Raw genomic sequence first — 10,000 nt, 5'->3', positions numbered from 1 at the left:
TGTAATAGAATACAATCTTAAGAAATAAATAAAAAAAAACACAGAAGAATGAATAGTTTAAGTATTATATTTAATAGTATAATGTTATATAACATATATTAAATAGCATATTCAATTATAAAATATAAATAAATATGATTTAAATATTAAAATAGCATATTTTAATCTTAGTATATTTAAATCCAGTCTTAAAATATATTTTAGAAAAGCTTTTACTTATTTTTGTTTTCTGTTTTATTATTAATAATCTTTTGATATGCGTGTTTATGTTGTGCACATTCTGTTCTTTTCTTTATCCTTTTTAAATATTTTTTTATTTCATTTTTCTTAAGTAAAATGTCTTGAGAAGCTACCTTTAAAGTTTATTATTATTGTTATAAAACAAACTTTAAGCAGATATCCGCATGTAAAATTGAAAGTCTTTCTGTTCTGGAAAAACAGACCAAAAATGTTCACGACCCATCTTGCAAGTTTTATTCATTTAATTTTGTTCAAAATTACAAAATTCAATTATTCAATTCAACTTATGAAATTTAAATGCTTAAAACCTTAAAAATAAGCCAAAACATTTTTTTAAATTTTTTTTTTTTTTTTTTTTTTGAAGTGCAGATTTTTGTCCAATGAAATGCTCTCTAGAATAAGAGACACATGAAAGAAAACTGTGCTCGTCAAGCCACTCATAGGTTCTTTAAAATGCTTCTTATGAAGTGGAATTATTTTATCTGATTGAAATACCTCAGATGTTCGTTCAGATGGATATGAACGAGTTTTCTGCGTCAGTACTGTTGTTCAGTTCTTCAGTGAGGTGATGTTTAGCAGAACTCTGTGTGAATCCTCCTGCAGGTGCACATCCACCAGCTGTCTCCAGAACTTTCCTCCACTTCAGATGTGGAGAAGACGACTTCGGCCTGGGTGTGTCTGGTTTTCTAAGAGGTGCTGCATAGTCCTGAAGATAAACATGCGCTTGGCTTGACCTGGAACTGGACGCATTTAGAACGCTTGCAGACTCTGGGTGTTTGAAAGAGTTCAGTTTTGTTTTGGATGAAAGTCTCTCGAGCTGAACTCTTCCTGTGTGAGATATCTTGTGCTGTCTGCTGTCTGTGGTCTCTTCACAACCTTTGAGATCTCCTCTCCTCTCATGAGGATTTTTGGAGTTTTCATTGTCTGAGGGAATGACCAGCCGTGAAACTAAAGAGTCCGACAGCTCTGATGTGTCGTGGAACTTTTGAGACTTACGTGATTTTTGTATGATCTTTTCTCCAGTACATTCCTTGTTCTCTGAAGATGTGATGTTGGGAGAGGTCGCGAGGTTAATGAGTCTCACGGTTGAGTTAACTGGTTTGGCGATTATTGGTGTGCCGTTCAAGCTGTTCACAGAAGAATCTGAGCTGCTGCTGTCCAGCTGTCGACGCCACGACCTGCGACTCGTTTTTCTTGATGGTGCTCTGATCTCTGGAGGACTTTGTGTTGAGGGCGAATTTCTTTGTCTTTCATTTTTATTATGCCTCAAATCAAGATCATCCTGATATTCCGAGATGTCTGTGTAGGGATAATGGCATGTTGTGTGAGAAAAACATAACCATGTTTTATGTTCAAACATAGAGGAAAAACAGTCATACAGGTTTGGAGCAACATGAGGGTTAGTAAAGGAATTTTACTTTTTGGGTGAACTATCCCTTTAAGAAATTATATTTCATGTTGACTTTTACTATAGTACTTTGTTAATGTTTTGTAATACCAACCTTTCACAGAAGAGGTCGCTGCAGGTGACTGTTTACCCTGTACAGAAAGAGTTTAACATTGCAGAATGCACACAGACAGTTCCCATTAAAATGTATATAGATTGTTAAATGTTGTTCAATGTAGGAAAACATGTACTGGAAGATAATTGTGAAGTGGCATATAAATAACACATTGCTAGACCCAAGCATTCATACTGATGGAAAAAAATCACCTCCTTGAAACTGTTTCCCACCCCACTCCACCTAGTCCCCGCTATACCATGAATGCCATAAAACAAAGTTTTTAATAAAAAAAAATTATAATCATTTATCTATGATTGACTAAATACTCGCCATTGTGTGAATATAGAAAAAGTTTGACCAATAATGCCCAACACTGCATTTTTGCTATGCTAAGTTCAGGAGATGTAATCATTTTTCAGTCAATAAACTACTTGTAAATTGTTAAAGGGATAGTTCACCCCAAAATGAAAATTCTCTCATCATTTACTCACCCTCATGCCAAGATGTGTGACTTTCTTTCTTCTGCAGAACACAAATGAAGATTTTTAGAAGAATATTTCAGCTCTGTAGGTCCATACAATGCAAGTGAATGGTGACCAGAACTTTGAAGCTCCAAAAAGCACATAAAGGCAGCATAAAAGTAATCCATAAGACTCCAGTGGTTTAATCCATGTCTTCTGAAGTGATATGATAGGTGCGGGTGTGAAACAGATCAATATTTAAGTCCTTTTTTACTGTAAATCTACACTTTCACTTTCTTCTTTTGTTTATGGCGATTCGCATTCTTCAAGCATATTGTCACTTACTGGGCAGGGAGGAGAATTTATAGTAAATCTGTTTCTCACCCAAAGCTATCATATCACTTCAGAAGACATGGATTAAACCACTGGAGTCTTATGGATTACTTTTATGCTGCCTTTATGTGCTTTATGGAGCTTCAAAGTTCACCATTCACTTGCATTGTATGGACCTACCGAGCTGAAATATTCTTCTAAAAATCTTCATTTGTGTTCTGCAGAAGAAAGAAAGTCATACACATCTGGGATGGCATGAGGGTGAGCAAATTTTTGGGTGAACTATTCCATTAAATTTGTTCCAGAAGTGTTAGTAATTGTGTTAACTAGTGTGTGACTATAGCGAGCTGTGACAGTTAATGTGCAATTTTGTCCCGCTCAAACCGTTACAGTGTCAGCTATTACATGTGAAGGTTTTACCCATATTTAATGAATATTAGATATTGTTTAATTGCATTAAACATATGTTAATCATGTGTACATGTCACTGACCTCCACATACAATGTGTGTAATTTCTCATTATATCGTTTTAGTCTCTTGTCTCTGGATAGCGTCTGGTACCAATCTAACTGTTTCCTGTAGCGGCGGGTGTGGTAAGAGCGGACGGACCGTTGTTGCCGGGTGTTGTGTGAGTTTAACGGGGTGTTGATGGGCGATGGGGACGAGTCTGTACCGGAGCTGCACAGCTGCAGGTCTCTGACCGAGCGAGAGATTGACTTCGGAGCATCTTCAGAGTTCATCCGGTGCATCTCCACTCGTTTGAGCTGATCTTTGAAGGACGGGATGAAGTCTGAGCATCTGACGTTGGACATCTTCCAGATCCTCTTTGCTCTCCTGAGCTGTCTGTGAGAGTGTGTGTTTAAGTAGATGGATGGATGGATTGCCCTGATGCTCTTGTGTGGACGGTGGCTTTGAGCTCTTCTTGAATGTTCCTGATTTGAATTCAATTTGTGTTCATGTGTGGCTGCATTTCTCCGCTGCTGTTGTGTTAATTCAGCCCTTTTCTTCTGATGTTTCATTGCTTTTTCCTCATTAGCAGCTGGTACGAGAGCTTCACAACAGTGTGTGGAGTTGAACGGCCCCTTGACAGCACCTGATGACACAGCTGGACAGAAAGATTCTGTTAACATCTTTCACACAACAATGTTCATATGAATAGAAGTGTTTCTTTCTGTGTATTTAATGACCTGTCCAAGTTATAAAACTTGGTACCAAGGTAACCATTGTTTCTGCCAAAACGCCATAGGTACGAAACAGTTTTTGTAAGTCTTAATAAATTAATTTGGGAACAGCTTTTAAAATCTTTGTTTTGATATTTCGATGACAGTAATGTCCAGCACCAAGTTACCTGCAGTAACAGTGGTAACTAGGGTATTCTGGCTGAAACTATCATGGTAAATGTCTGTATGGGTAACTAAACATGTGCAAATCTGAATGGCAGGATATTATTACACTCTTTGTTAAATAAATGAATAAAACAGCTCCTAAATAGTCCCCAACACTTTGAAAACACCCTATAAAAATGTAACAGTATATTAAAAAGCTCATATTGTAATATATCTATATACATGTATTTTATATATACAGTCTATGGATCAATTACTTCACACAATTTTTTGTCCAGATCTAAATTATTCAAAAACACTTAAAAAATGCAATTCAAGCAAAACAATTACTTGAATACACCTCTTCTATGATGAAAATGTTGAAGGAGTTTAAAGTCATTTTGATATTTTTTTCGGGGTTTTAAAGTAAAACAAAAAAATATGATTAATATTTAAAAACACTTTAGTCCACCAAATCAAAGACAGGTGGTGTAACCAACAAGTAGTATCATTTTGTTGTTTATGTTGACAAAAAACATAAAACACAGAGGAGCCCTTTAGACCCTTAAAGGGACAGTTCACCCAAAAATGTAAATTCTCTCATCATTTATTCACCCTCATGTCATCCCAGATGTGTATGACTTTCTTTCTTCTGCAGAACACAAATGAAGATTTTTAGAAGAATATTTCAGCTCTGTAAGTCCATACAATGCAAGTGAATGATGACCAGAACTTTGAAGCTCCAAAAAGCACATAAAGGCAGCATAAAAGTAATCCATAAGACTCCAGTGGTTTAATCCATGTCTTCAGAAGAGATATGATAGTTGTGGGTGAGAAACAGATTAGTATTTAAGTGATTTTTTACTATACATCGCCACGATAAGCCGATACGGGCCGCAATAAGCCGATACGGGCCACCGCGTTATGCCGAACGGGCTGCGACAGGCTGAAGAGGGCCGCAAAACGGCGCCGCAATATGCTGAAGGGGGACGTGATATGCTGAAAAGGACAGATTAATAGTAAAAAAAATTTAAAAAAAGACATACATTACTTTTATGCTGCCTTTATGTGATTTTTGAAGCTTCAAAGTTCTGGTCACCATTCACTTGCATTTTATGGACCTACAGAGCTGAAATATTCTTCTAAAAATCTTCATTTGTGTTCTGCAGAAGAAAGAAAGTCATACACATCTGGGATGACATGAGGGTGAATAAATGATGAGAGAACTTTCATTTGAGGGTGAACTATCCCTTTAAGATGGAGTATGAAGCAAAAAAAAATAAAAAATTCTGATATTTTGACATTTTTATGAAAAGGCACATTTTGCTCAGGTCATGCGGTGCACCCCTGAGAAAACTTCTTGATATATTTGATTCAAAAATTCATGATATTTATTAAAATAAATAAATAAATAAATAAATAATGTACCTTGAAAAATGTATTTAAAACTTTTTTTGAAAATAATGATTAAGTTGTTTTATTTTAATACTTTTTACTTGGTTACACCACATGACATTTTTAAAATCATTCATTTTTTTTTTATTATTATTATTTTTTTTAGAAAATGCTAAAAAGATTTTTCAAAAATGTATGAAACCAAATTGGACACAAATCTTACAATTCTAAGAATCTGACAAGTGTTTTAAAGTAGATTTCTAAAAGATGAATCATAAATTAATATATATATATATATATATATATTCATGTAAAATCATCACTGATCTACGACTGATCTGTTCAGCTTTTCATAACGGTTGTTAATGAGATTTTAATGTGTTCCCAAAACGCTGTCAGTGACTTAAAATGAACGTTTCTATAAAGTGTTACCAAAACTGTATTTACTGAAGGCCAAACTACGATGTGAATATGAATAATTCATGTTGCACAGCGTTCATACCTGCAGAGTTTCTCCTCGAGCTGATTTTGTTTGTTGATCGGTGATTTTCACTCATTTCTGCTGTTCAGTATCTGAAGTTTCAGTGAAGCGATTCAAATGAACACCGTAAACCGACGTGCTGCGATTTAAAAAACGCTTCTAACCGCGATCGTTTGAATCGACTCTTTTCTATTGAATCGACTCATTTCTTTTGAATCAACTCTTTTCTTTTGAATCGACACTTTTCTTTTGAATAGACTGTTTTCTTTTTCTATTTCTTTTGAATCGACTCTTTTCTAATGAATCAACTCTTTTCTTTTACTACTTTTTCTTTTGAATCGTCTCTTTTCTATTGAATCGACTCTTTTCTTTTACTACTTTTTCTTTTGAATCAACTCTTTTCTTTTGAATCGACACTTTTCTTTTGAATAGACTGTTTTCTTTTACTATTTCTTTTGAATCGACTCTTTTCTAATGAATCAACTCTTTTCTTTTACTACTTTTTCTTTTGAATCGACTCTTTTAGTTTGAATCGACTCTTTTCTATTACTACTTTTTCTTTTGAATCGACTCTTTTCTAATGAATCAACTCTTTTCTTTTATTACTTTTTCTTTTGAATCAACACTTTTCTATTGAATCAACTCTTTTCTTTTACTTTTTCTTTTGAATCGACTCTTTTCTTTTACTACTTTTTCTTTTGAATTGACTCTTTTCTATTGAATCGACTCTTCTTTTGAATCGACTCTTTTCTTTTACTACTTTTTCTTTTGAATTGACTCTTTTCTATTGAATCGACTCTTTTCTTTTGAATCGACTCTTCTTTTACTACTTTTTCTTTTGAATCGACTCTTTTCTAATGAATCAACTCTTTTCTTTTATTACTTTTTCTTTTGAATCAACACTTTTCTATTGAATACTCTTTTCTTTTACTTTTTCTTTTGAATTGACTCTTTTCTATTGAATCGACACTTCTTTTGAATCGACTCTTTTCTTTTACTACTTTTTCTTTTGAATTGACTCTTTTCTATTGAATCGACACTTCTTTTGAATCGACTCTTTTCTTTTACTACTTTTTCTTTTGAATTGACTCTTTTCTATTGAATCGACTCTTCTTTTGAATCGACTCTTTTCTTTTACTACTTTTTCTTTTGAATCGACTCTTTTCTAATGAATCAACTCTTTTCTTTTACTACTTTTTCTTTTGAATCGACTCTTTTCTATTGAATCAACTCTTTTCTTTTGAATCGACACTTTTCTATTGAATCGACTCTTTTCTTTTACTTTTTCTTTTGAATCGACTCTTTTCTTTTACTTTTTCTTTTGAATCGACTCTTTTCTTTTACTACTTTTTCTTTTGAATTGACTCTTTTCTATTGAATCGACACTTCTTTTGAATCGACTCTTTTCTTTTACTACTTTTTCTTTTGAATTGACTCTTTTCTATTGAATCGACACTTCTTTTGAATCGACTCTTTTCTTTTACTACTTTTTCTTTTGAATCGACTCTTTTCTTTTACTTTTTCTTTTGAATCGACTCTTTTCTTTTACTACTTTTTCTTTTGAATTGACTCTTTTCTATTGAATCGACACTTCTTTTGAATCGACTCTTTTCTTTTACTACTTTTTCTTTTGAATTGACTCTTTTCTATTGAATCGACACTTCTTTTGAATCGACTCTTTTCTTTTACTACTTTTTCTTTTGAATTGACTCTTTTCTAATGAATCAACTCTTTTCTTTTATTACTTTTTCTGTTGAATCAACACTTTTCTATTGAATCAACTCTTTTCTTTTATTACTTTTTCTTTTGAATCAACACTTTTCTTTTGAATCGACTCTTTTCTTTTACTACTTTTTCTTTTGAATTGACTCTTTTCTAATGAATCAACTCTTTTCTTTTATTACTTTTTCTGTTGAATCAACACTTTTCTATTGAATACTCTTTTCTTTTACTTTTTCTTTTGAATCGACTCTTTTCTTTTACTACTTTTTCTTTTGAATTGACTCTTTTCTATTGAATCGACACTTCTTTTGAATCGACTCTTTTCTTTTACTACTTTTTCTTTTGAATTGACTCTTTTCTATTGAATCGACTCTTCTTTTGAATCGACTCTTTTCTTTTACTACTTTTTCTTTTGAATCGACTCTTTTCTAATGAATCAACTCTTTTCTTTTACTACTTTTTCTTTTGAATCGACTCTTTTCTATTGAATCGACTCTTTTCTTTTGAATCGACACTTTTCTATTGAATCGACTCTTTTCTTTTACTGTTTCTTTTGAATCGACTCTTTTCTTTTACTTTTTCTTTTGAATCGACTCTTTTCTTTTACTACTTTTTCTTTTGAATTGACTCTTTTCTATTGAATCGACACTTCTTTTGAATCGACTCTTTTCTTTTACTACTTTTTCTTTTGAATTGACTCTTTTCTATTGAATCGACTCTTCTTTTGAATCGACTCTTTTCTTTTACTACTTTTTCTTTTGAATCGACTCTTTTCTAATGAATCAACTCTTTTCTTTTATTACTTTTTCTTTTGAATCAACACTTTTCTATTGAATCAACTCTTTTCTTTTACTTTTTCTTTTGAATCGACTCTTTTCTTTTACTACTTTTTCTTTTGAATTGACTCTTTTCTATTGAATCGACACTTCTTTTGAATCGACTCTTTTCTTTTACTACTTTTTCTTTTGAATTGACTCTTTTCTATTGAATCGACTCTTCTTTTGAATCGACTCTTTTCTTTTACTACTTTTTCTTTTGAATCGACTCTTTTCTAATGAATCAACTCTTTTCTTTTACTACTTTTTCTTTTGAATCGACTCTTTTCTATTGAATCGACTCTTTTCTTTTGAATCGACACTTTTCTATTGAATCGACTCTTTTCTTTTGAATCGACACTTTTCTTTTACTACTTTTTCTTTTGAATCGACTCTTTTCTAATGAATCAACTCTTTTCTTTTACTACTTTTTCTTTTGAATCGACTCTTTTCCATTGAATCGACTCTTTTCTTTTACTACTTTTTCTTTTGAATCGACTCTTTTCTTTTGAATCGACACTTCTTTTGAATGGACTGTTTTCTTTTACTATTGCTTTTGAATCGACTCTTTTCTAATGAATCAACTCTTTTCTTTTACTACTTTTTCTTTTGAATCGACTCTTTTCTAATGAATCAACTCTTTTACTACTTTTTCTTTTGAATCGACTCTTTTCTAATGAATCAACTCTTTTCTTTTATTACTTTTTCTTTTGAATCGACTCTTTCTTTTACTACTTTTTCTTTTGAATCGACTCTTTTCTTTTGAATCGACACTTCTTTTGAATGGACTGTTTTCTTTTACTATTGCTTTTGAATCGACTCTTTTCTAATGAATCAACTCTTTTCTTTTACTACTTTTTCTTTTGAATCGACTCTTTTCTAATGAATCAACTCTTTTCTTTTACTACTTTTTCTTTTGAATCGACTCTTTTCTAATGAATCAACTCTTTTCTTTTATTACTTTTTCTTTTGAATCGACTCTTTCTTTTACTACTTTTTCTTTTGAATAGACTCTTTTCTAATGAATCAACTCTTTTACTACTTTTTCTTTTGAATCGACTCTTTTCTAATGAATCAACTCTTTTCTTTTATTACTTTTTCTTTTGAATCGACTCTTTCTTTTACTACTTTTTCTTTTGAATCGACTCTTTTCTTTTGAATCGACACTTCTTTTGAATGGACTGTTTTCTTTTACTATTGCTTTTGAATCGACTCTTTTCTAATGAATCAACTCTTTTCTTTTACTACTTTTTCTTTTGAATCGACTCTTTTCTAATGAATCAACTCTTTTCTTTTATTACTTTTTCTTTTGAATCGACTCTTTTCTATTGAATAGGCTCTTTTCTTTTACTTTTTCTTTTGAATCGACTCTTTTCTATTGAATCGACTCTTTTCTTTTACTACTTTTTCTTTTGAATTGACTCTTTTCTATTGAATCGACTCTTTTTTTAAACTTTTTCTTTTGAATCGACTCTTTTAGTTTGAATCGACTCTTTTCTTTTACTTCTTTTTCTTTTGAATCAACTCTTTTAGTTTGAATCGACTCATTTCTTTTACTTCTTTTTCTTTTGAATCGACTCTTTTAGTTTGAATCGACTCTTTTCTTTTACTTCTTTTTCTTTTGAATCGACTCTTTTAGTTTGAATCGACTCATTTCTTTTACTTCTTTTTCTTTTGAATCGACTCTTTTAGTTTGAATCGACTCATTTCTTTTACTACTTT

The sequence above is a fragment of the Myxocyprinus asiaticus genome, chromosome 42 (genome assembly GCF_019703515.2).
Source record: "Myxocyprinus asiaticus isolate MX2 ecotype Aquarium Trade chromosome 42, UBuf_Myxa_2, whole genome shotgun sequence".
In the NCBI taxonomy this organism is placed as follows: Eukaryota; Metazoa; Chordata; class Actinopteri; order Cypriniformes; family Catostomidae; genus Myxocyprinus; species Myxocyprinus asiaticus.
This window is presented reverse-complemented; position numbering follows the sequence as displayed.